This window comes from Lycium ferocissimum, chromosome 11 (genome assembly GCF_029784015.1).
Source record: "Lycium ferocissimum isolate CSIRO_LF1 chromosome 11, AGI_CSIRO_Lferr_CH_V1, whole genome shotgun sequence".
In the NCBI taxonomy this organism is placed as follows: domain Eukaryota; kingdom Viridiplantae; phylum Streptophyta; class Magnoliopsida; order Solanales; family Solanaceae; genus Lycium; species Lycium ferocissimum.
The window spans coordinates 58034717-58060488 of record NC_081352.1 but is presented as its reverse complement, the minus strand read 5'-3'; positions in this window follow the sequence as shown (position 1 = coordinate 58060488).

Sequence of the window (25772 nt, the reverse complement as noted above, 5' to 3'; positions counted from 1 at the left end):
CTCGGGAAAGAACCGAGGCCATAAGAAAACCAAAGGGGGTGGATGATGAATGCCTACTAATGAGGGACTTAAGAAGTTATCAAAGAAAAATAAGGAAAATAAAATCTTTTTGAATTTTTTTTTTCACCTTTTTTTTTTGACACTAAGACGCAAAACTAATAATAAAAAAAATAATCCTAAGGCATACTAATCATCATCCGCAACCTCAAAACATGCTGATAAAAACCAAGGACGTATTTTCTCACCCCACACTTAAAATTATGCAATGCCCTCAATGCATAGATATTCGAAAAAACAAAGCGCAAGCAAGGTAAGAAATACTCTCTGGGGCCCACTAGGGCTTAGTCGTCCTCCTCGAGGTAATCCTCATCATCAGCCTCGCCATCATCTGGCTCGGCGTCCTATTCTCCTTCATTGTCGTCACCTTGCATTAGCGACTCTACCTCCTCCCCCTCTTCTAGTGCAGTTATTACTCGATCAACCGAATTTTCATCCTCATCCTCAGGTAACTGAGACACCTCACCCACAAGTGCCCGAGAATGTGGTGTGTGGGGGGTCTGAATAAAGACCCTCGAAAGATCAATGTTGAAATGCTCACCCGCAACCATCATTCCCGTGTAAAGCTGGGCTAGCACTGTGGATTGGGCGGACCTCTCCTCTGCCGGAGTCAAATGATGTCCAGATGAACTCGCTGGGGCCATGACGTTTGAGATGTCGAGTGCGTCAGTGGGCGCCTCAAGCACTCTATCAGTAGAGTATGCCAACCCCTCGTCGAGCCTCATTAAGTAAGCAGTGAGAGTGTTTCCATAACTCAGCCTTTTAGACTTGCCAGCCCGCACTCTTCGAATTTCCTTCATCATCCAATACCCAATGTTCACCGGCTGCCCTGTCATCAAGAAATAAACTATGCACACTCTGTCCTTTTGTACCTCCGAGAAGTGATCAAGTGGCATGATTCTAGCATTCAGAAGGCGCAACCAAACCCGGGCTTCTCTACAAAAATTACTCATACTCATGCTCCGATGCTTCCGAAGAGGCCCTGAGTATCGTGCCCATTGAGCTTTAGAGTTGGCTCCACAAAGAGTTTCCCGGATAGCCCTGTAATCGGGCCTTTTGATGAATTCTAGCAAGGGTTCACTAGGCACATCCGGGACTCCAATTGCCCCGCACAAAGTCGAAGCCGTCAATGGCACCCAATTTTTTTGAACGAACACAGAATCGTGATTCCCGCAGCTTTCAATGCTAGCGTAAAATTCCATGACCAAATCAATATTCACTGGCCCCGGTTGTTCAAACACAGACTTCCATCCCATGGCGACTATGCGGTTGTATATGTCCCGAAAATTTCTCTTCAAAGGGACTCGACTGATCGCTCGCTCATGATTGTAACCCTTCGAGGTGTCGAATCCCGCATACCACTCCTCCCCGTCCCCAGACAGATGGGGGTGGGGCTTCCTTTTAGACGCCTGAGGAATGGCAACCGCGGGATGCTTGCCCTTGCCGGATGTTTGCCCTTTTGTCGCTTTGGACGGGTTTTGTGCTCTTTCTCTTTTTATGCCTTGGGAGGAGGAGGCGACGGATTTGCCCTTGGACTTGGTGTGAACCATCTTGCCTGCAAAACAACACATTACCAAACGAGAAGTACAGGTCAATAACTAAAGGGAGTCGTGGCACAACCCCACACTTAATCATATTACATGTACTTAAGTCTAGAATGCGTGGTCCCTGTCAATTTTTTTTTCGAACCTCAACCTTGAGCAATTTTTTTTTTTTTTTTCGCACACAATTTGGGGAACTAACCCCACACTTACTTCAAACTACATTACAAAAATCAAAATCAAAGAAGTTAACTACTCCTACATGACAAAGCAAACAAAAACACAAAGTAAGCAACTTCATGTTGTAGGGCTTGGGGTGGAAAATCACAACTTTCTAATTCTCCATCACAATTCGAATTTTATGGTGAGAGGAGATGCACAAGGGTTCCTATGCTTGTTTAATGTTCCATTGCTACTCAAGACTTCACAATTTCCACAAAAACTTGGTTTAGGACTTTTATCGAACACCTTGTGGGCATAGAATCGTCCCTTAGCTTTTGACAACAATGGTGGGTTTGGAAACCCTCCCTTGTGCAATGGGAGTCATATTCTAGCCATAAACAACTCATACAACCCAAGCAATACCAATCCCCGCCCAAAATTCGCCCATACCCATAACCCAACTTTACAACTACAAACATCAAGAACAAGGGGGAAAGGGGAAAAAATGGAAGATGAACCCACTCACTTTTGTGAAGTTAATGGAGGATGGATTTAAAGCAACTTGAATTTGTTTTTGTTAGAGAGGGAATAGGGATGGGGATTTTTGTGTGAGAGAAATTGTGTGTGAATAGGAAGTGTTTGTGAGGGAATAGGGGGAGGCACACGGATTATATCAAGTAGAAAAAAAAAACAAATCGGGTCGACCCGCGCGATTGGTCCGCATCTCGAATCCAAAGCGCGGATCACTAGGCTCTGTCCTTTTTTTCTGATCAGGCGATTCCTCCGCATCGCGGGAGGAACGCCTGATTTTAGCATTTCAGTCCACCATATGCCTGTGCGCGATGGGTCCGCATCGGTCCGCATTTTTCTTTTTTTCGGGACGCGCGATTGGCCCGCACGCGCAATTCACTCGGGCACTTTTATTTTTTCTTATTTTTCTTTCCGCCCAATTCCTGCAACATGAACAAACGTGACATATATCATACAAAAAATTGGGTTGCCTCCCAACAAGCGCCTTAGTTAAGGTCGTGGCACGACACTTTTTGTATTTTTCTTTTTTTTTTTTTTTTTTCACACGGGTTGCCTCCCGAGAAGCGCTTGATTTAACGTCGCGGCACGACGTAGGCTTTCCTCAAGCCTCCTTTAGATCCACCGAGGTCTTCTTCGGATTGATGACCTCTCCAAAGTAGTTCTTGACCCTCTGCCCATTTACCAAGAATGTCCGCTCTGCATTCAGCGACTTCAGCTCAACCGCCCCATGTACGGTTACCCGAACGACTTCAAACGGCCCCGACCACTTACTTTTCAACTTCCCTCCGAAAATCTTCATCTTGGAGTTATATAACAAGACTAACTGCCCGGGTACAAAGTCACGAGGATGGATGCGCTTGTCGTGAATTCTCTATGTTCGCTCCTTGTACAATTTCGCGTTCTCATAGGCATCATAGCGAAATTCCTCCAACTCGTGCAGCTGCAAAAGTCTCTTTTCTCCAACTTGAACCATGTCTAAATTCAGCTTCTTTATTGCCCAATATGCTCTATGCTCGAGCTCAACTGGTAGATGACATGTCTTACCAAAGACGAGCTTATAGGGAGATGTGCCAATTGGAGTTTTGTAAGCTGTTCTGTATGCCCACAGAGCATCATCGAGCTTCAGTGCCCAATCTTTCCTACTCACGCTCACAGTCTTCTCCAAAATTCTCTTAATTTCTCTGTTAGATACCTCCACTTGACCACTTGTCTGAGGATGATAAGCAGTCACTATCTTGTGTTTCACCCCATACTTGAGCAACAATTTATCAAAGAGTCGATTGCAAAAAAGTGCGTACCTTGATCGATGATGGCTCGAGGGGTCCCAAACCTTGTAAAAATGTTCTTTTTTAGAAATCTTGCCACCACACTAGCATCATTGGTGGGAAGTGCAATGGCTTCCACCCACTTCGAGACATAGTCTACAGCAACCAATATGTACTTATTTCCCTTGGATGGTATGAAGGGACCCATGAAGTCGATACCCCACACATTGAATAGTCCAATATCTAAGATGCCTTTCAAAGGCATTTCATGACGCTTGGAGATATTTTCGGTTCTCTGGTAGCTATCGCAGGCTCGTACAAATTCATGAGCATCTTTGAACAAAGTAGGCCAATAGAACCCGGACTGAAGTACCTTTGCAGCTGTTCTGTCACCCGCATGATGTCCCCCATAGGGTGATGAGTGACACTTCTCAAGGATCGCGGGGACCTCTTCCTCTGGAATACACCTTCTGATCAGCTGATCTGTGCCAACCCTGTAGAGATAGGGCTCATCCCAAACATAGAAACGACTATCATGCAAAATCCGCTTCTTCTTCTCGTGATTAGCACCAGGGGGGTAAATCTCACTTACTATAAAGTTCACCATGTCTGCATACCATGGCACCTCAGCTGATTGAAGAGCAAAGAGTTGTTCATCAGGAAAAGTCTCCTTAATCGCCACTGCTTCATCTACATGTTCCCGATCTTCCAATCTCGATAAGTGATCTGCTACCTGATTTTCTGTGCCCTTTCGATCAAGAATCTCGATGTCAAACTCTTGCAGCAGCAACACCCAACGAATAAGCCTCGGCTTTGCATCCTTCTTCGCAAACAAATAACGAACTGCAGTGTGATCAGTATATACAATCACCTTCGTGCCCACAAGATATGATCGAAATTTGTCAAAGGCGTAGACAACCGCCAATAACTCCTTCTCTGTGACAGTATAGTTCATCTGGGCTGCATCAAGTGTCTTGCTGGCATAGTAAATAGGATGAAAAATCTTGTCCCTTTTCTGACCAAGGACAGCTCCCACAAAGAAAATCACTTGCATCACACATCAAAATAGAGACCAATCGGGTGCGATGATAATAGGAGACACTAACCTCTTTTTTCAACTCATCAAAAAGCTTCATTAAACACAAACTTCACATCTTTCTCTAAAAGCTTGCACATTGGATTAGCAACTTTAGAGAAGTCTTTGATGAACCGTCGATAGAAGCCTGCATGCCCAAGAAAACTGCGCACTCCCCGAACTGAAATGGGTGGTGGCAATTTTTCAATTGCTTCAATCTTTGCCTTGTCAACCTCTATTCCCTTGCTCGATATCTTGTGCCCAAGAACGATGCCCTCTCGAACCATGAAATGGCATTTTTCCCAGTTAAGTACCAAGTTCGTTTCTTCACAACGAGCTAACACGGCATCAAGATGGTTCAAGCAGTCATCAAAAGAATCCCCAAAAACAGAGAAGTCATCCATAAATACCTCCACATAGTTTTCCACCATGTCGGTGAAAATAGCCATCATATATTGCTGGAAAGTACTTGGAGCATTGCACAAACCGAAAGCATCCTCGAAAAACGTGCCATATGGACATGTGAATGTGGTCTTCTCTTGATCCTCGTGTGCAATCAATCTGGTTGTAACCCGAATAGCCATCCTAAAAAGATCGAGCATCTGATCCATGAAGGGCAAAGGAAAGTGATCTTTTCTGGTGGCGTTGTTCAACTTGCGATAGTCAATGCATATTCTCCAACCAGTAACAGTTCGTTGAGGCACCAATTCATTCTTCTCATTCTCTACTACAGTCATGCCCCCTTTCTTCGGAACACATTGTACAGGACTTACCCATTTGCTGTCAGAGATGGGATAAATAATGCAGCTGTCAAGCCACTTGATCACCTCTTTCTTCACCACATCCTTCATGATCGGGTTCAGTCATCTCTGGCACTCAACACTAGGCTTGCTGTCTTCCTCCAATAAGATTTTGTGCATGCAAAACGAACTACTAATACCTCGAATATCAGCTATCGTCCACCCAAGGGCTCGGATTCGATCTCTTAGCACTCGTAACACACGTTCAACCTGCATATCAGTCAAATAAGCAGAGAGGATTACAAGCAATGTGTCTCCACTACCCAAGAAAGTGTAGCGAAGATAAGAATTGGAGCCTCTTCAATAGATGGTTTTGGCTTCTTCCATGACTCTGGTCTGTCTAGCTCATCAAATGGTGTGTTTGCTCGTAGATAAGCACATAAAGTGTCAAGGATGCTAAGACACTCCTCGACTTCTGCATCAATCATCAAGTCTTCCCCATACACCAAAGTTGTCTCCAAAGGATCTCGCGAAGCTAGAAAGTGATCTAACTCTGCATTAGTGAGCTCGGGCTCCACCACGGAAATCATCTTCAACTCCTCATAATGGGCTGGAAGCTTGGTAGCTTTAAACACATCAAAAGTCACCTCTTGTCCATCAACTGTCATGGACATCTTCCCATCTTTCACTCGGATCACAGCATCAACAGTGGCCAAGAATCCTCTCCCCATGATGAGAGGAACACTCTTATCTGCCTCATAATCAAGTATCACAAAATCAACCGGCAGAATAAATGGGCCTACCTTCACAAGAACATCCTCAATAATACCATCAGGATAAGCAAGAGATCGATCAGCCAACTGCAACGTAATAGTGGTTGGCCTAGGCTCACCCAAGCCCAACGTTCGAAACACAGAGGTGGGCATTAGATTAATACTAGCACCCAAATCACACAATGCTAGCCCAACTTCAATGTTGCCAATCGTAATCGAAATTGTGAAGCTGCCCGGATCTTTCAACTTTGGAGGAATTTTACTCCTCACTCTAGAACTGCACTCCTCAGTAAGTATAATAGTCTAAAACTCTGTCCAACGCCGTTTGGTCGCAACCACATCTTTGATATACTTAGCATATTTTGGAACTTCTTGCAAAAGCTCCATTAAAATTATGTTGATGTGTACCTGTTTTAAGAGTTCAAGAAATTTCTTGCAAGCCGAATCTGCTTTCTATTTCTGAAGTCCCTGTGGAAAGGGAGGGGGTGGTCGAACCACTTCCTCTACATGTTGCTCGCGCTGTTCGTCTGCTTTGGTTCAGCTCGCTTAGCAGGGATAAGTTCTGCCTCTGCTATGTTCTTCTTTTTCGGAGGCACTTCTTCAAGCTCTCTACCATTCCTCAAGGTGACTGCCTTGCACTCTTTTGGATTCTTCTCAGTATCACTAGGAAGAGCACCCGGTGGTCTGACATTCTGCATAAGAGCCATCTGCCCCATCTGACGCTCAAGCTCGTGAATAGATTTCGCATCTCACTCTGAATTTTTGATTTCTTTCGTTGCGTCACTTGATTTTGAGCTATGAGCTGCTTCATCATCTCTTCTAAATTGCTAGCTGGCTGAGCTTGAGGTTGCTGATAATTGTTCGGCTTGTGGAAATCCTGCTTCCCAAATGGAGTGTTGTAATTATTTCCATAATAGTTTCCCCGATTTTCAACACCGCGGTTTTGCTGCCCCACAAAATAAACAGACTATGGATTCAATGGACAATTGTTATAATCATGAGGCTCACCACAACTTACACATTCTGCCTGCTGAATATGTTGGACTGGTTGAATCTGCTGAGCTTGAGGAAATGCCCTCATCATAACATTAGTAAGAGTAGTTATATCAACTCGAATAGCTGCAACATCATCAACTTGAAGAACCCCAGCAGCTTTCTGTGGTAACCCCCGGCTAGTCTCATGATACTCATGGTTACCCTCCGACATCATCTCTAGGAGAGTTTCCATCTCTTCATATGTTTTGTTTAAGATCGCCTCCGAGTGAAGCATTCAACAAAGCCCTTGATTCATGGTTAAGACCTTCTACAAAATAGTTTCCAATGATCTCCTTTGGCTACATGTGATGTGGGAAATCTCACAAATAGCCCTTATACCTTTCCCAAGCGTGTGGTAGAGATTCAGAATCTCTCTGAGTGAAGTTAGCAATTTTCCCTCGTAGCTCCTTTGTTTTCTTGGGTGAGAAAAACCTGTTGATAAACTTATTTGATAATATCTCCCAAGAAGTGATAGAACCTGTAGGTAGATTCATCAACCATTCCCTTGCTTCGCCAATCAGTGAGAACGAAAATAAGGACAACTTCACATAATCATCGGGAACATCTCTATATTGGAAATTCTCACTCAACTCCACGAACTGCATCAAGTGCTTATGCTCAACTCCACGAACTACATCAAGTGCTTATGCGGGTTTTCACTAGACTTACCCATATACTGGCACGTATGCTGCACCAGCCGCACTGTTCCTTCTTTCAGCTCGAAATTTCCAGTAATGTCAAGCCTAACAATAGCCTTAGCAATAGTTGCCAAACTAGGCCTAGCATAACTGGACAAAAGAATCCATTGTTCTTGTGCCTTTGCAGCTGCTCTTGCACCCTGTTCATCCCCGTTTCTATTTATATCCCTTTTACCGTTCAAGAGCAAGTCTCGTTTCGTCGTCGACCATTTTTCTCTGTCTCTGTGAAAAGTTCTTTTGATTTCGGGATCAAGATCAACTAACGGTTTCCCGAAACTTCTAGTGCTTGGCATAAACCAGAGAAATCTGAAGTGACACAAGTAGAACAACGAAAAAAAAAGTAAAGACTTGAATAGAAAAACAAACTCAAATTAGAAAAACAGTAAATTTTTCTAAGTCCCCGGCAACGGCGCCAAAAACTTGTTGCTCCCAAATGCACACGTAAGTATACGCGGTCGTACAAGTAATATAGACTGTTAAGTCCAGATATCGATCCCACAGAGACTTAGATTCTACTGTTAAACTAATTCAAATTCGAATGAAACTATTCAAGAAAGTGAAAATCAAGATGTTTGTTGTATTAAACTAAAATTGAAAAGTAAACAATTTGTGATGGGTGTTTTTGTGACTGAGAATATTTCGACAAAGATTGTAAGGTTTATTAGATGAGAGAAAGTTCTAGGGTCATGGCTTTCAACAATCCAGTTGATCTTCAGACAATTCCACCTATCTTATTTCCTGGGTTACTAGTTGACGGGTTAATTATAACTTTATGAGTATCTTCCGAGTTGCTCACAAGCCTGTAGATGCTACTATAACGCCTATATCCCTATGGTCGTCAGAGGTAACAAGAACGCATTTACTCCTCCGTATTCAACTAAGCAAGGCTAAAGGGTATATTCCTATCCTTATTAGCAAAACGATTATATTGAACAAGCCCTATTTATTCTTATTACGCATGCAAATTCCCTATCCCTAGTTCAATTCACACGCCACAGATAGTGTCTAACTATTGGATAGATAATCAAACAATTAAGATCAAGAATAAATAAGCAATCCAAAATATGAAAAATCAATAGAGCATAATTGTCATCAAACCAACTTTCAAGTCTTTCGCCACAACCCTAGAATTAAGAAGTTTAGCTACTCATGATTCTCAATGAACAACAAGAATTCATGAATAATCTAGGGTTAAAAACATGAAAATAAAATAAAATCTAGAGAGGGAAAGTAAAACGGCGGCTTACAAGTCTTAGAATATCCCAGGACACCGTTTTCAGCTAATAAAACATCTATATATAGTCTAGGGTTAAAACAAAAAATAAGTAAACCTAATCCCGATTGAAACGGAAAAACTGCCCGTCTTTGTGCTTTCCTTCCACGATGCACTTCTGCTTTTCTTCTGCTATGCGGATGAAAAGAATGATGGCAAATTTTGGTCAGGAGCTTGGTCTGTCCGCTTTCTTCATGCGATGCGGATGAAAAGCGGGACCTTCAGTTCAATTTTTTTTCTTTTAATTCATCACTTGTGGTCTTCGACTTGTCACCTCGTGTAATCATCATATGCTCTAAAATCAAATCACTTTTTCATCGTTTGTCATCATCGTTCCTATACACATGAAATATACGACATAAGTTCAAATATCGAATCACTTTAAAGTCAAAATTTTCCAACGATATTTGTCAAATATCATCGAACCTCAAACATACCTATACACATAACACATATTTAAAAGATACTGAAACTGAATCTAAAATGTTGTTCAACCTTATAATACATATTTTGAGATCTATGTTACTAAAACTAGTAGCAAGCTAATTACCCAGGCTTCACAGTTTGAGCAGAGTCATTAGGACAGTATACAAATGGTCTTGTTCACTTAATTAATCAGGTCAAATATCATTCTAGTCTTATTGAATACTGTTTAAGCCTAGACAAAGCCAACAAACCTTAATGCGAGTAAACATCATGCTTGACAGTGGGGGCACATAGACAGCATTCAAGACATTTTAAAATGACATCATTTTTTATAGTTAAGCCTATTAACATGAATCAGCCCCAACACACACTTAAACCTATCCATCAATCATCATTTAAGGGTTAAACATGCTAACAGATACCAACAGGGCTCTCAAATCACACATAGACTAGTAAATCAACAATCAGACTATTTAAAGAAAGCATTTCAGTAATAATATTACTTAACTTGCATGCCAAAGACTTTTAACCATTCTTATAACCTTAATCACAGACCTTACTAGCATATTTTCAGTCTAACCATATCCACAGCATCTCAAAATAAACCTAACGTGCTAGATATCTATAACTTAATCATGCTTACTACTATTAACAAGTAATCAACCTACAAGATTATTAAGCCATACTAAGCTCTATCAAAGAATAACCAACTGTAATTACAAAAAGCATGCTAAACCATATTAAACTAACTACTAACAATAGTAACCATATGCTAAACTAAACACAAATAAAGTAAAATAGCAACAAAACAAACAAATAGAGATTAAACATAACTAGACAGAAAAAAGGGAAGGGTGTTTACCTTTCTTTGGCGCAACCTTAAGTCGAGACTCGAACTTGGAGAACTCTTAATCTCCTTTCACCTCAACTCAGCCACAAAACCTACACAAGAACACAGCAAAATACTTTAAAATTTAACTTAACTCAAACACTTAAAGTTTTTAAAGCAAAGTGCTAAAAACTTAGGTATTTCGAGTTTTTATAAATATATGGTCATATTTGGTGTGTGTTGAATGTGGATTGCGGATTCTATTTATAGACCCCCAAATCTTTGAAATCCTAGAAAATTTTTGATGTGGGACTCTTGCAATTCTGAGAATTGCATCTCACAATAATATAATCTACGATCCATAATCGATGTAAATAAGCAAAGGAAGGTCGAATTTCAACGTCCTTGGGTTAATCGGCCTGGTTCTTCATGAACCAATCAAAACCCTCAATTTCAAATAAGTGCAAACAAAACCAATTAAAGATTTACAGAGCTTTTGATCGTTAATTTATAGAAAAGTGAGAAAAAAGGAAGGTTAATACCTTATTTGGGTTGAGTATCGGTGGAAATGGTTGAGAAATGGTATATCATTTAATGTCTTTCCATTCTAGACCATACAATAGCTAAAACAACGATGTAGGCCCATCTTTTTGCCATTTTCAGCATTGATGACGTCGAAGAGAGGGAAGGGGGTGCGGCGCTTTTACGGTTTTTGAGAGAGAGGAGAGAGAAAGAAGTGCCTAAGGGGTCTTTTGGTGTAAAAATGGGAAAAGAAGGGGTATTACACCCCCTCTTTAATTGCTAACTAGGCCGGGTCTGGCCCTGTATTGGGGCGGACCATGGCAGAACTTAAAAGGAAAGGAAGGGTCTCTCATATATATATATATATATATATATATATATATATATATATATATATATATGCCCATCTTTTTACCATTTTCGGCATTGATGACGTCGAAGAGAGGGAAGGGGGTGCGGCGCTTTTACGGTTTTTGAGAGAGAGGAGAGAGACAGAAGTGCCTAAGGGGTCTTTTGGTGTAAAAATGGGAAAATAAGGGGTATTACACCCCCTCTTTAATTGCTAACTAGGCCGGGTCTGGCCCTGTTTTGGGTCGGACCTTGGCAGAACTTAAAAGGAAAGGAAGGGGTCTCTCATATGTATGCATATACATATATACATATACATACATATATATATATATATATATATATATATATATATATATGTATATATATATATATATATATATATATATATATATATATATATATATATATATATATATATATATATATATACACACATGTATATACGTGTATATATGCGTATATACACAGGGACTCGATAATTATTTTAACAATTAACCACAATTAAGGAAAGATTAATTGATTTAAACCTCAATTATGGTCAACTTAAGACTAATCAACCAATTAAGAATTATGGTTAATTGAGAAGAGGGACTTAAATGGAGAATGTAGCCTTAATTGACTTTGGCCTATGCAATAGGTTATTTCAATTATGGCCACATTCGGCTCAATTAAACAATTATAGCCAATCATGCATTAATGACCATAATTAAATTTCAACCATGAATTTGGTTGTTTCAATTATGGCCAAAACTAAATTAATCAAACAATTAAGGGCCAGGTTTGCAATAATGGCCTCAACTGATTTAAACCATGAGAATTGTCTATTTCAATCAGAGTGAGAGTTAACCATCAATTGATCATTTCAATTGTAGCCACTATTGGTCACACATAATAAACAATTTTATGAAATTAATCACAATTGAACACTCAATTAATTATGATAAATTCTAATAAATTGAACATGCAAAATTAAGAATTCTTTGGGTAAATGATTAATTCATTTAATTAATCAAATTTCTTTGATTAAACAGAGTAAAATACTTGCTAATTTATTTTTGATAATTTAAACAATTAAACAAATAACCATTTTAAATTATTCCCCTGATTAAGTTTAGCAAATGTATCATAATTGTTGCAAAATATGTAAATTAATTTCCAAATGATTCATAGTATTATAGAAATTATTTTGGCAAATGAAATAGCAAAATATTATCTGCATAATTTTATAAAATCATTTTGATTTGTAGAAAATACATATTTCACTCTATTTGATATCCAAGGAGTCTGGGTAATTTAAATAAATTATGAGAGGTCAAAAATTAGGTTTCAACAGTTAGTAGCTCTTCAGCTGCATTGTTGGCTGAGTAGGCTTGAGACGTGATCCCATCTGGTCCTTCTGAATCAACATATCTGGACTCTCATATATAAGAAAATCCTACAGGCATAGGATCTTTCAAGGAGGATGTTAGAATAGTAGCATATGAGATATCATAAGTTTAACAAAGTTCAGATAAGTGAACCTAATTGTATCTGGTTCCTTAGGGTTTGTCATGTCATCAAAACATATCATTTCTTATCAATTTCCCTCTTTTTGATGATGACATAGCGACATCCTTTGTATTCCTCCTAAGGACCAGATCCCTTACCCGGATACCTCATTTGTTCCCCCTGAGACTCAGACCTTGAGATACATAGTAGTATTCTGGTTCTTTTCCTGAGGTTTGTCAAATCATCAAAACATGTCATGACATATCAATTTCCCCCTTTTTGATGATGATAAACTCATAGACAAGGTTACCTTTGAGAACCAGATTCCCACATGTGTTCCTCCTGTGGATCAGTCATATAATTTCCTAGCTTGCAGTCCTCTTTCCCTTTTTCACAGTTCCCCCTATCTTCTGCACGTGTCTCTCTCACATATGTCGATTATATTATTGAGACTATGAGATGTATGGGAGGCCATATTGTGGATCGGGTCTCTCTCTCTCTCTCTCTCTCTGGTTTCACCAGGTTTGACAATCATCAAAACATATAGTCAGTTTCCCACTTTTTGATTATGAAAAACTTAGAGACGCTATTTATATACTGCTCCCCCTCATCAATTTTCGTTCTTCCTCTCTTTCTCACCCTTTTGTTTTCTTCCCCCTTTTGGCATCATCAAAAAGAGTAATAAAAGTATCATAAGCCAAAAATAAGTTCAGTAGCATTAACTCATGGCCACTAGGGCAACACGACATAAGCAAGAATAGAAACAACAAGTTTTAAGGTCATTGCACAAATCAGAGTAATTGCCCAGATTAGATTAAGCATATCAAAAACGTAGTAGCCTTAGTCGGTACAAAATATGGTGCTTAAACTTCCATGAGTGCGATAGTCATTAAGCGATGGAATACAAAGGGTCAGATATTCAAGGGGACTAGGAAGGGCTTAAGAACTAAGAAGAAGTGGGTCTAAAAAAAGATTTTCAGTCTTTGGCTAAGAGTTGCCTTCTTTTGAAGCACCACTGAGACCCAGTTCCTTTTCTTTCTTGAGCATTTTCATTTCTCCATGATTGCCACATCATCCTCAATGTAATATCGTGGACAACGGGTAAGTAAATGTGCATAATATGCTAGTGGATTCATGGAGACCGAATGTGTGCACCATGCATATGTAGTATAGCCAGTTTGAAGCTGCACCGGATCCGTTCTCATCAACCAGTACATGGTAATAAGCTGGACGGCTAGTACCTTAGATTTTAGCGTAGCTGTACCAGTAAACATTAGGCTCCATGAGGTGGCACATCTTGGTATAAATAACAGTATCTGGCAAGGTGTTTCCATCCTTGTCTATCATGGTAGGGTCATTATGATTTGCAGAGAGCAGATGTGTATGATGTGTCTTCTGCACTACCACAAGGATTACTTGTGACAGATACCTTTCTTCCAATGGATTGTATGCCTTGCAGATTGCATCCATTTCTTCCCTAATAGGTTCCTCCCCCTTTATCAGTTTAGTCATCAGATCCTTCTGAGTTCCTTCACCACTTTCTTTTGCCTTCAAGGCCTCTACAAACCCCTTAACAATTTCAGTTCCACTTTCCATGATATTAGATCAGTTTCTCTTCCCCTTATTTAGAGTCATCGAGGAGAGGGTCTACACAGGGCTCATAGAGTCCTTTGTCTGTTCTAGAATGATTGATGGAAGTAGGGCGTTACCAGAGTCAGACTATCTTTTGGGATATGGTAGTGATATGGTGGGGTTTAGATTCTGGCGATAGAGAAAGGACGATTCATATTCAAGATATAGTGAATTTGGCAAGATCTGAAGATGGAACAGTTTTATTTTAAAGTGCAAAGAGTTTTAGGATGGACAGACATTTAAAGGGCTTAAATTGGAATAGGAAGTGGAAGAGTCTCAAGGACGTGGCATTCTAGATAGTTCGAGACATAGTAAGCACTGAAGAGACTACTAACTTGAGTCATAGAGACCAGGTCCCTTGATAATTTTGAATACGAAGCAAGATCTCTGAGATGTGCAATGTCACTTATGCTTGTGTTGTCCTGACCCTGCCACGTGTGTGTACCTGTAACGGTACAAGAGTGAGTTAGATGCCACTAAAAAACACCTTTTAACATTCTACCTTTCCTCTTAACATAGCCAAGCAAGAGGAAATTTGAGGAAAGGCAACGAGTTGAGCTCGATAAAACCCATCTCTTATAGCTCCCTGCTTAGTGCCTTGGTGAAAATGTCTTCTACGAGGTCCTCTATCTTGCCGACTCAGCTTTCAGCAAATAGAGTGATAAAGGGATCAAGTTCCTCTATACCTTCTGGAGATTTTGCTGCCTCTTTTGTTATTGTAGGGACCAGGTTCCTCTGTGCGTATTTTCAGTTCATCGGAAGGTATCTTACCAATTCTTTGCCATGGCCAAGAATGTGACCTTTCTTGCCAACAAAAGACACACTCCCTCCTTGATAAGCCTTGAGTGTGAGGAAATCATCCACTCTTTCAGTTATATGCCCGGAGCAGTCACTATCCGAGCAAACATTATTAAGTTAATTTTTTTTTTACTGCCTCCTCTCACTCAAGCCTTCTTCCTTTTCTGGAAACTGGGTCGGTCAACTCTTGGCTTATTCTCAATCTTTTGAGCAGTCCCAGATCCAGCCCCACAACATTTCATAGGAACATAAGGTCCATCACAAGTGATGTTCCACAGCTTAGATCCCCAGCCATGAAAAGTTATGTCTTCGCCCCTTCCACCATCCATGATATTCTCTGTTGGATTTTCGTGGCCTTGTGATAGATTCTCTTTTCTCTAGATTTGGTGAAATAGCCAAGATGGAGATCCTTTCTAGGTGTTAACTTTTTAGAAAGAACCTGCTTTGATACCAATTATTAGAAGCTATGCGTCCACCAAACAATGTATGGAGAGACCTGGTTAAGTACCAGTTCCCTTATGCAGTGCAGTACGAGAATCAACATAAGGTTTTTACATGGAAAACTCCTTGGTCAAGGGATTAAAAATCATGACCTACCCCAGTAGGATTTCAACTCCACTAACCGAGCAAACTCAGGTTACAACTCTATTGCAAGCTAGAAGTTAACTCCCATAACCCTTCGCCCTTATAATAACACTTATGCAACCCTCACACTTGACTACCCCTAGCTAAGCACACAAACACACCTAGACTAACTCTAGCCTAGTGTACCACTCAAAGTTTTTATGAAGACACTCTTCCAATAAGCAACCTTTGAGAATTCAACTAATACGCCTAGACTAACTCTAGCCTAGCGTACCACTCAAAGACACCCTTTGAGAATTCACCACAGTGACTAAAACTAGCCACCTATACACTAATACAACTAAGCTACCTCTAGCCTAGTGTACCACTCAAAGTCTTGAGGAAACACACTTCCAACAAGCAGCCTTCGAGACTTTAAAACACTTACAATCAACTTTTTTTTTTTATGGAAGATTAGGTTTACAGTTTAAGCACAAAAGAACAAAGACTCAACAACCTAAGGACCTAAAACATCTTCAGTTCTGGACCTGGTCCTTTGGGTTATTGAGGCTCCGTCCTTGAGGAACACCTTAAAATGTGGAGACTTGCACTTTGTATGGAGTAATTTTCGAATTGTGTAAGAATGAGCCTTCTCTTGGAAGATGATGTCTTTATATGCACGGAGAGAGAGTGTGTAGAGATGACCACTCATGAAATCTGGACCGTTAATCAATCAGCCTTGCTGAGGTACTACTGTACAACTGCATTGTACTTTTCAGCAGCACACTTTTGTCATACCCCAATCTTGATTAGGGTGTGATGGGCACCCGACCCCGTAACCGGAGCCGAGCGAACCCGCTAACCCTTACTACGTACTTGAATTTTTTTTTTTTGAACCTCTAAGTCAGGTGTATACAATAAGATTACTAAAACATTCTTTTATTGCTTTTAAATCAAGTAAAACATGTAACTGTACAAACTTGTATTATAATACAAATTGACTCCCAAAACCCACGACTCTGTCTCTATCGCACGATCTAAGACAGAAGAAAGGTCATTGATTCCTAAATGCCCCGCAGCCCCCTGTTTATAAGTGTGGCCGGCTTCACACCATAAACAAGGCTCTGCCGGACACGGTCTGTAGACATTCCGAGGACCTAACCGCTCTGATACCACTTTTGTCACGACCCAACTCCGTAGGCCGCGACTCGTACCCTAGCTGGGCACCCGTACGTACCTTAACCTAAATTAGCAAAATATTAAAAATAAACGGAAATAATAATTTAACAGAGTCCAGTGGGCATGACGCACGAAGGCCGATAAGGCCGTCACAACATATAAATAAGTTCTAAATGTACGCAAAACTCACAAAGCATATACAGAACCCACACTATATGCCTACAGACCTCTACAGAACAAAAACATAATCATATGACGGGACAGGGCCCCGTCGTACCCCAGAACAAATATGTACATAAGCAACAGAAAAGTCTATACCAAAGTATGGGCTCCGGACAAAGGAGCGCTTCAAGCAGCTGAGCAGATAACCTAAGCAGCGAATCAACAACTCAGACGTCTGTACCTGCGTGGCACGAAACGCAGCCCCCGAAGAAAGGGGTCGATACGTAAAATGTCTTGAATATGTAAAGCGAGAGAGCGTAATAAGTAAAACTAAAGTCAGAAAGAATGTGCGGAAAACAAACGAGGTGCATAGGTAATCAAAAATGCGTATCAGAAATCATAAGTAATGCATGCGTAAAAACATATGCAAAGCCGGCCCCGCTATGGGGCTCGGTGAACGAACGAGGCCCCGTCTCCGCGCCATAACACAAAAAAGATACTTCAGAGTAGGGAATATCTCCGAAACAAATCATAACATACCAAGTGGCCACATCAAAACATAATCAACAGATATCAGCATAAGCGTACATGGCACATCATACACCGTAACCCATGCACGTATATACCTGCCCCCTCACACCGGGCGCGGCGAACAATGCGAGGAGACATACGCTTGAGAACATATCCTGGCCCGGGCTCAGTGTGGGAAACATTGAGGCATCCACGAGTGGAGTAGTGAGAAACTAATGCAATAAAAATAACATATATATGTCCAGAGACTCGATGAGGCAGATCAGGCGACAAATCAAATCAATGAAATCGGACGGAGTCATAGTGCGTACCTTTCGGACATCCCGGTGGATTATGTCAGAACGGAACGTTCGGATTCGTAATACATATCAGAACACACCATAGGACTTAACGGAATAGTTTAAACGATTTTTAAGTAATGAATAGAGGAGTAGTTAAAACGTTTCCTTTAAAACCGCTCGAAGATAAGTCATAATTGCAAAAGGATAGAATCGAAAATAGTGGGCCCACCTCGGGTCAACCGAGGGGGTGGACACAAATTACGAACAATAGGCTTTATGGTGTCGCTTATGAAGGTTCTTGTAGTAATCGGATTTTTCTTACAAAAGTTTTGGGCGTTTAAGCACTTTCTTAACTACTTACAACTTAACTAATTCAATTCTACTGAATGAAAGTGGGACAATTTCAAACGTGGATTACAAAGAGTAGAATTGTCCCCGAAGTACGAGTTCAAGCCTAGTATATCTAGGACGTGCCAAGAGAAGGAAAACGGAGCTTTACATACCTTTTGCGCCTCTTATGCTCTCCAAAACTCACTTCCCGTTTTGCCAAAAATCTGCAAATGGTCACATTGACCAGTTACTATTCATGAGACTTAAAATTTCGAAACTTAACCAATATTGTTCTATAAAAATTTGGGCAGCATCTCCCTTACACATATAGCATCCCCGAGATTCTACTCGGCTCAAAATGATCAACAACAACCCAACCAACAACATTAATTCACAACAAGAATCGCATACTAATCACAATTGATCTTCTTTCAACATATCACAACCTATTCAAACGTCCATAACACACATAACATAAGAACATAAGAATTGAACATCATCTTCTTCACCTTACCTCTTCCTCGGTTAGGACATGAACCATGCAAACGGATGCCTTGCTTGCTCCAACAACCACTCCATATGGTAGAGGACCTTCCATTTAGTCACAAACTAGAAGAAAAATAATTTTTTCCATGAACAAAAGAGGGCACCACTCTCTGGCCGACTCCTTGGCCGAGAGACTCTCTCTCTCCTTTTCTTCCTTTCTCTTGAACTCTCTAGAATTTAAATGATGAAGCATGTGTTTGTTTGGTCCTCACTTATATATATATATATATATATATATATATATATATATATATATATATATGCATGTGGCCGGTTATGGCCCTTAATTTTTCTCCAAATTTTTCTAGATTTTTCTTTTCTTTCCCTCCAAGTTTCTTTAAGCTTCTTGAAATTTCCCAAGTCACAAAGGATGACTTATTCCTTGCCTTGTCATCTTTTAGTCAACATGTAATAGCCATCCATGTGGCCATGGTCCACACCCTATGTGGCCGGCCACTTGTGGCTATTTTCATGAAATGGCCAACTTTCTATAAATAACTTTTGGCCCCAAATTTTCCTTAATGTCTCTTCCCAACATAATTCATAAACGACTTACGTCTTAAAACAAGGTCGACAGTGGCCTTGCCCTTAACTTCCCGCAGTTAGCTCGGAATATCCAAATGTGCAAAAATGCGAGGTGTAACAACTTTATAGCTGTAGATTTAGACTTCCAACTTCAGTGACCAGGACCTTGTCTGGAGGAACCTGGTTCTTTATCTGTTCTTCGAGCAAGTTGTAATCGGATACACTGTCAGTAGCTCTACAGCTGCATTATTGGCTGAGCAGGCTAGAGACCTGATCCCACCTGGTCCTTCTGAATCAACATATTTGGTCTCTCATACATAAGCAAATCCGGCAGGCATTTGATCTTTCAAGGAGCATGTTAGAATAGCAGCATAAGAGATATCATAGGGTTAACCAATTTCATACAAGTGAACCTAATTGTATCTGGTTCCTTAGGGTTTGTCATATCATCAAAACATACCATTTCTTATCAACACCATTAGAAACCTCTCATCTAGGAAAGCATCATCTATATCAAGCTCCTCTAATGGTCTTTTAGCTTCCTCAAGTCATGAAAGATGATCTGCTACTTGATTTTCGGACCCCTTGCGATCTCTCACCTCAAAGTCAAATTCTTGCAACAGGAGGACCCATCTAATAAATCGTGGCTTTGCATCTCATTTAGCCATCAAATACCTTAACGCTGCATGATCAGTGTATACTACTGCCTTGGACCCCAACAGATAGGCCCTGAATTTCTGGAACGCAAAGACTATAGCAAGAAGCTCTTGCTCAGTAACCGTGTAATTCATCTGCGCTCCATTGAGTGCTCTGATATCATAGTAAATTGGGTGCATGATCTTATTGTGCCTCTGGTCAAGCATAGTACCAATAGCAAAAACCACTCGCATCACACATCAGCTCAAAAGTCAGAGACCAATCATAAGAAACAATAATAGGAGCAGAAGTCAGACGCTCCTTCAATTCATCAAACGCCTTTAGTTACTTTTTATCGAACTCAAACTTAGCCTCTTTTTCAAGAATCTTGCACATAGGATTAGCGATTTTGGTGAAATCTTTAATAAAACGCCTATAGAACCCAGTATGTCCCAAGAAACTCCGGACACCTTTAATTGAGATGGGTGGAGAAAGCTCTGTAATCACATCAATTTTAGCCTGATCGACCTCCTCCACTTTTTAGAGATTTTATGACCGAGAACGATCCCTTCCTTCACCATAAAATGGTACTTCTCCCAATTCAGCACAAGATTGGTGTCCTCACATCTTCTTAAAACGCGACCCGGATGGTCAAGACAATCATCAAAAGAATCACTAACCACGAAAAAATCATCCATGAAGACCTCCAAGAAGTCCTCAACCATATCTGAGAAAATTGACATCATGCACCTCTCAAATGTCGTCGGTGCATTGCAAAGACCAAAGGGCATCTACTGAAACCGAACGTCCCATAAGGACAAGTGAATGTCGTCTTCTGCTGGTCTTCAAGAGCAATATTTATTTGATTGTAGTCAGAATACCTATCTAGGAAGCAATAGTAAGACCTTCTAGCCAGCCGATCAAGCATCTGATCAATAAAAGGCATGGGAAAATAGTCCTTGCAAGTGGCAAAATTTAGCTTCCTATAATCCATGCAAACATGCCGCCTAGTAACAGTACAAGTCGGAATTAACTAGTTTTAGCATTAGGCATCACTGTGATACCTCCCTTCTTTGGCACACATTGTACCGAGCTTACCTACTTGCTGTCTACTATAGGATATACAACTCCAGCATCTAACCATTTAATTATATCCTTCTTCACCACCTCTTGCATAGGGATTCAATCTCCGCTAGTGCTCAACACTTGGTGAACTATCTTCTTCAACCTAAATTTTGTGCTCACACATCTTTGGAGGGAATCCCCCAAATATCTACAATATTCCGGCCTATAGCACGTCTGTGCTTTCTCAATATCTCAAACAATTTCATTGTCTGCTCTTCATTCAGCAATGCAGACACAATAATTGGTAAAGTGTTGTCCGGGCCAAGAAACTCGTACTTCAAATGTGCAGGCAGCTGCTTAAGCTGAAGCTTAGGTGGCTCAACAATGGATGGTTTTGCTGGAAGAGTCTTTCTATTTTCAAGATCAAGATCTAGCTAATTTGAGTGGTAAGAATAAGAACCCAACCCCATAAGTGAATTCACAGTCTCCACACAACCCTCCATGTCATCAGCATCAAAATTTACCAGAATAGCCGCCAGAGCCTCTCCCAAATATTCTTCTTCCATTTTGAATTCCACAGCTTCATCAACAACATCAAAAGAATCAATCATCGAAATACTCTCATAAGCACTCGGTAGCTTCATCCCTTTACTTGCCTGGAAAGTCACCTCCTCGTCATTGACTCAGAATTTTATTTCATTCTTTTCTGAATCCATAAGAGCCATTCCCGTAGCAAGGAAAGGTCTCCTCAGAATAATGGGAATATCCCAATCAATAGCACAGTCAAGAATCACAAAATTCGTGGGCAACAAAAAATCACCAACCCGCACAAGAACATCATCTACCACACCAACCTACCTCTTAATAGATCTGTCAGCCATCTGCAATCGCATAGAAGTAGGTCTAGGCATTCCCAAACCCACTTATAGATAGCAAGAGGCATGAGATTTATGCTAGCCCCGTTATCACATAAAGCGCGAGCAAAATCATACTGACCAACCAAACATGGAATACTAAAGGCCCACGGATCCTTTTTCTTCTGAAAATTGGTGGTGGATATAATAGAGCAAACACGGTGAGTCACACTCACAGTGTCATACTTCACAAACCTCTTCTTTGTCAGCAATTCTTTCAAATACTTTGAAAATCCGGGCATCTCTTTGATAGGATCCATAAAAGGGATGTTTATGGAAAGCTGCATCAACTGATCATAGAACTTTTGACATTTAGCATCTTCGGTCTTCTTTGCCAACCTCTGAGAAAAGGGAGGTGTGGCTTTAAATGATTGAGTCAAAGGATGAAGAGTCCCTTTTACCGTTGACTTGCTAGTGTCATTGCTTCCCTTTTGCTTCTACGAACTTTTTGGAACATCATCAAGCCGCTTAACAATAGGAACTTTTGTCTGGACCTCATCTACAATAGTTGGCACATCAGATTGTGCCTCTTCTTCTTCTGCAGCAACTGACTCAAGATTTATAACCTTCTTTTCAATACTTTGGAGTATTTTACCACTCCGAGCACTGATAGCATATACACTGTCTACACCACCTCCCCCATTCTTAGGATTCAAAATAGTGTCACTAGGAAGTCCTCATTTCTGTAGAGGGTGCTGTTCTCTAGAAATATCTCGCATCTACTACTCGAGCTTCTGAATGGAACCAGAGTGAGATCTCACTATTTCTATCAGCCCCTTTAATATTCTATCTGCTCTGTCTTAGTTGGCTAGCACCTTTTCAAGCATGCTCTCCAACCTAGAACTCCCTTGTTCAGTCGACTGCCCCTTTGATGGAATATAGGGATTGGAACTCCTATTTACAAAGTTATTGTTATTGTAGTAGTTCCCTGGTTTGAGCCACCATAGTTGTTGTTGTAATTTCCTTGTCCCTATTGAGGTCTCTATTGATTCTGGTTCTGATTTTGATAGCCTCCCTGGTAGTTCTACCTTTGGTAACCCCCTTGAGAGTTATTAATATAGTCAGCATCTTCAAACTGCATTGGAGGCCCTTCTTGATATGGACCCTCTTAGACTTGGTACATCCCCTTCGGCAAACCTGGAATTTCTTCAACAACATTAACTGTCACGACCCAACCCCGTAGACCGTGACTAGTGCCCGAGCTGGGCACCCGTACACACCCACTAACAGAATAACACACAAATAACTTATACATGTACAAAGATCAAACGTCAGATCATAGTTGGCATAACCAGATCGTATACATACAGAAAAGTGAAACGTCGCCCCAAATCTGTCACAAATATAAATATACATATCGCTGTCACACTGTCAGCAGATGATATCACACATAAGCCGGTAAGGCTATCACAATATAGGGGGGACGTCCAGATCACAAATCACACAGACACAACTGAACAGTGATTACCCACAACCTACACACATGTCTACAGACCTCTAAGAGTGATAACAAAATCATATGACGGGACAGGGCCCCGCCGTACCCCTGAATAGACATATACATAAACATATATAACAAAGGTGTCTGTACCCAGAATATAGGCCCCGGAACAAGGGAGCTCTCCCAAAGTAGCTGAATGGAAATCCTAAGCTGGCGGATCACCAAAATGAGTATCTGTACCTGCGGGTATGAAACGCAGCCCCCGAAGAAAGGGGGTCAGTACGGAATATGTATTGAGTATGCAAAGCAAGAAATACAAGAACAGGATCATGCTCAGAACCAGAAAGTACAGAAAGTAAATGCAATTTTCAAAATACCAAAATGCTTACTTATTAAAACACAAATCATGCATGGGGGCTCAGGAATATGGTCGCCCTCCCGTCATTGGCGCCATAACACAGCATAACACCAGAAGATTTCATATCTCCGTATCCCCATCACACATCATAACACATCATAACGCCATAACACAGCATAATACCAAATATAAATGGAACCCGGCCCTATAGCGAGGGACTCGGCGAACCATAACACATCATACTCCGGAATAGAGCATAGTGCGCACGATAACATAACCGGCCCGGGACTCGGCAAAAGAGGTAACAACCATATGCACGAGCAGAGACGTGAGGAACTATATGCAATTTAAAACATTTCCAAAAACTCCACAGAATAGTCAAAACGAACTATCATTTAAAACCAAGAGAATAGTCAAATCAAGTTTCCCCCGAATGTCACTCGGGAACATATCAAATAGAACTTTAGAAATCATAGATACGTATCAAATCCATATGAAATAGCTTATGAAAATCAAGAACATAATCGTTATTACAGACTCGATAGGTAAGTAAGTAATCGACGCTCGAGGGTTAAGACGATAGTCATGCTAAGTTCTTTCAAGAGTCGTTAGAACTATACAAAGGAAAGTCGCGGGACTCACGGACGAGCGTCAACCCAATCCGAGCCCGCCCATGGAAGGTATAGTCATTATACACTACAGAGCCTTCTACAAGCATATCGAGGAAATCCGGTTCTGTCTACGAAAGTTACGGCCCTTTTTTGACATAGAACCCTTTAGGAACAAAACTTTTTATGCAACATTTAAAATTCAATCATACCAAAGACATAAGGACCATTATTCTATTACATTACGAATGCCAACATTAAGAAGTGAATAAGAATCGTAGACATGCTCGGATCGCAAGAATGGAGTTGGCCAGGCCGTAGCATAGCCTACTTACAACTAAGACATGCCAAAAGAAAGAAAGGTTAGGCTTTACATACCTCGTCCGCGTCCTAAGCTAATCCAAACTTAAGTCTCGGCTTCCCAACATCTACAACAACGTCATTAGATATCAAACATTAGTCATAAGCACTTAGGAATCCAATCCCAAGCCATCACTTTATTTACAGAAATTTGGGCAGTATTTCCCCTATAAATTCAACAACCCCGAGAATTCAACTCGGCCAAATCATCAACAACAATACCAACAACCATACCAACAACATCAACAATTAATTCAAAACGCATTCTAACGTTAATAACTCTTTTCTACATAATTCGACAACATTCCATTACATTCAATTTAACCATATACAACCAAGCCAACATCAACGCTCACACGTTCAAATACTAATCCGAAACCATTCAAACAAGACTCAAGAACACTTCAAACAATCCGCACGATATTCAAAACAACCCAACCAACATGCACACTACCCGAAACCTTCCAATTCCAATAGGAACCACAACAACACATTTCTTTCTTCCTAATTCATGAACTACGCCAACAATCCACACGTTAACAACATCATTCTCATAAATTCAAGAAACTTTAATAAAATCACATTAACTTCTAAAACAGCCCACAAACGTTTACAACTCCAATTTGAACCATCAAACCTTCATTTTCATCATAGAATCCACAACAACAACAACCAAAAATACTAAGTAAAATCAATTCGCTATGGCTTACAAAAACAGCCCACTACACGGCTCAACATCAACATATGGAATTTCATGAATTTCACCCATTTCTACACTCTACAACACACATAAACCATCCATAACATATGAAAAGAAGATTAAACCTTACCTTTTTCCACTTTGTTCTTCAACTTGGCTAGGGTTGTGCTTGCAAGAATGAATGGTTGGCTTACTCCAACAACCACTCCATGTTAATAAGGACCTTCCAATGAGTTAAAAAGATAGAAGAAAATAATTTTTTCTTGACCAATTCTTGAAGCCCATGTTCGGCCACCATGGCCGAATGTTGCTCCTCATTTTTCTCCATGTTTTCTCCATGTTTCTAGACTTGTAAAAGATGACTAATAAGTCTTGC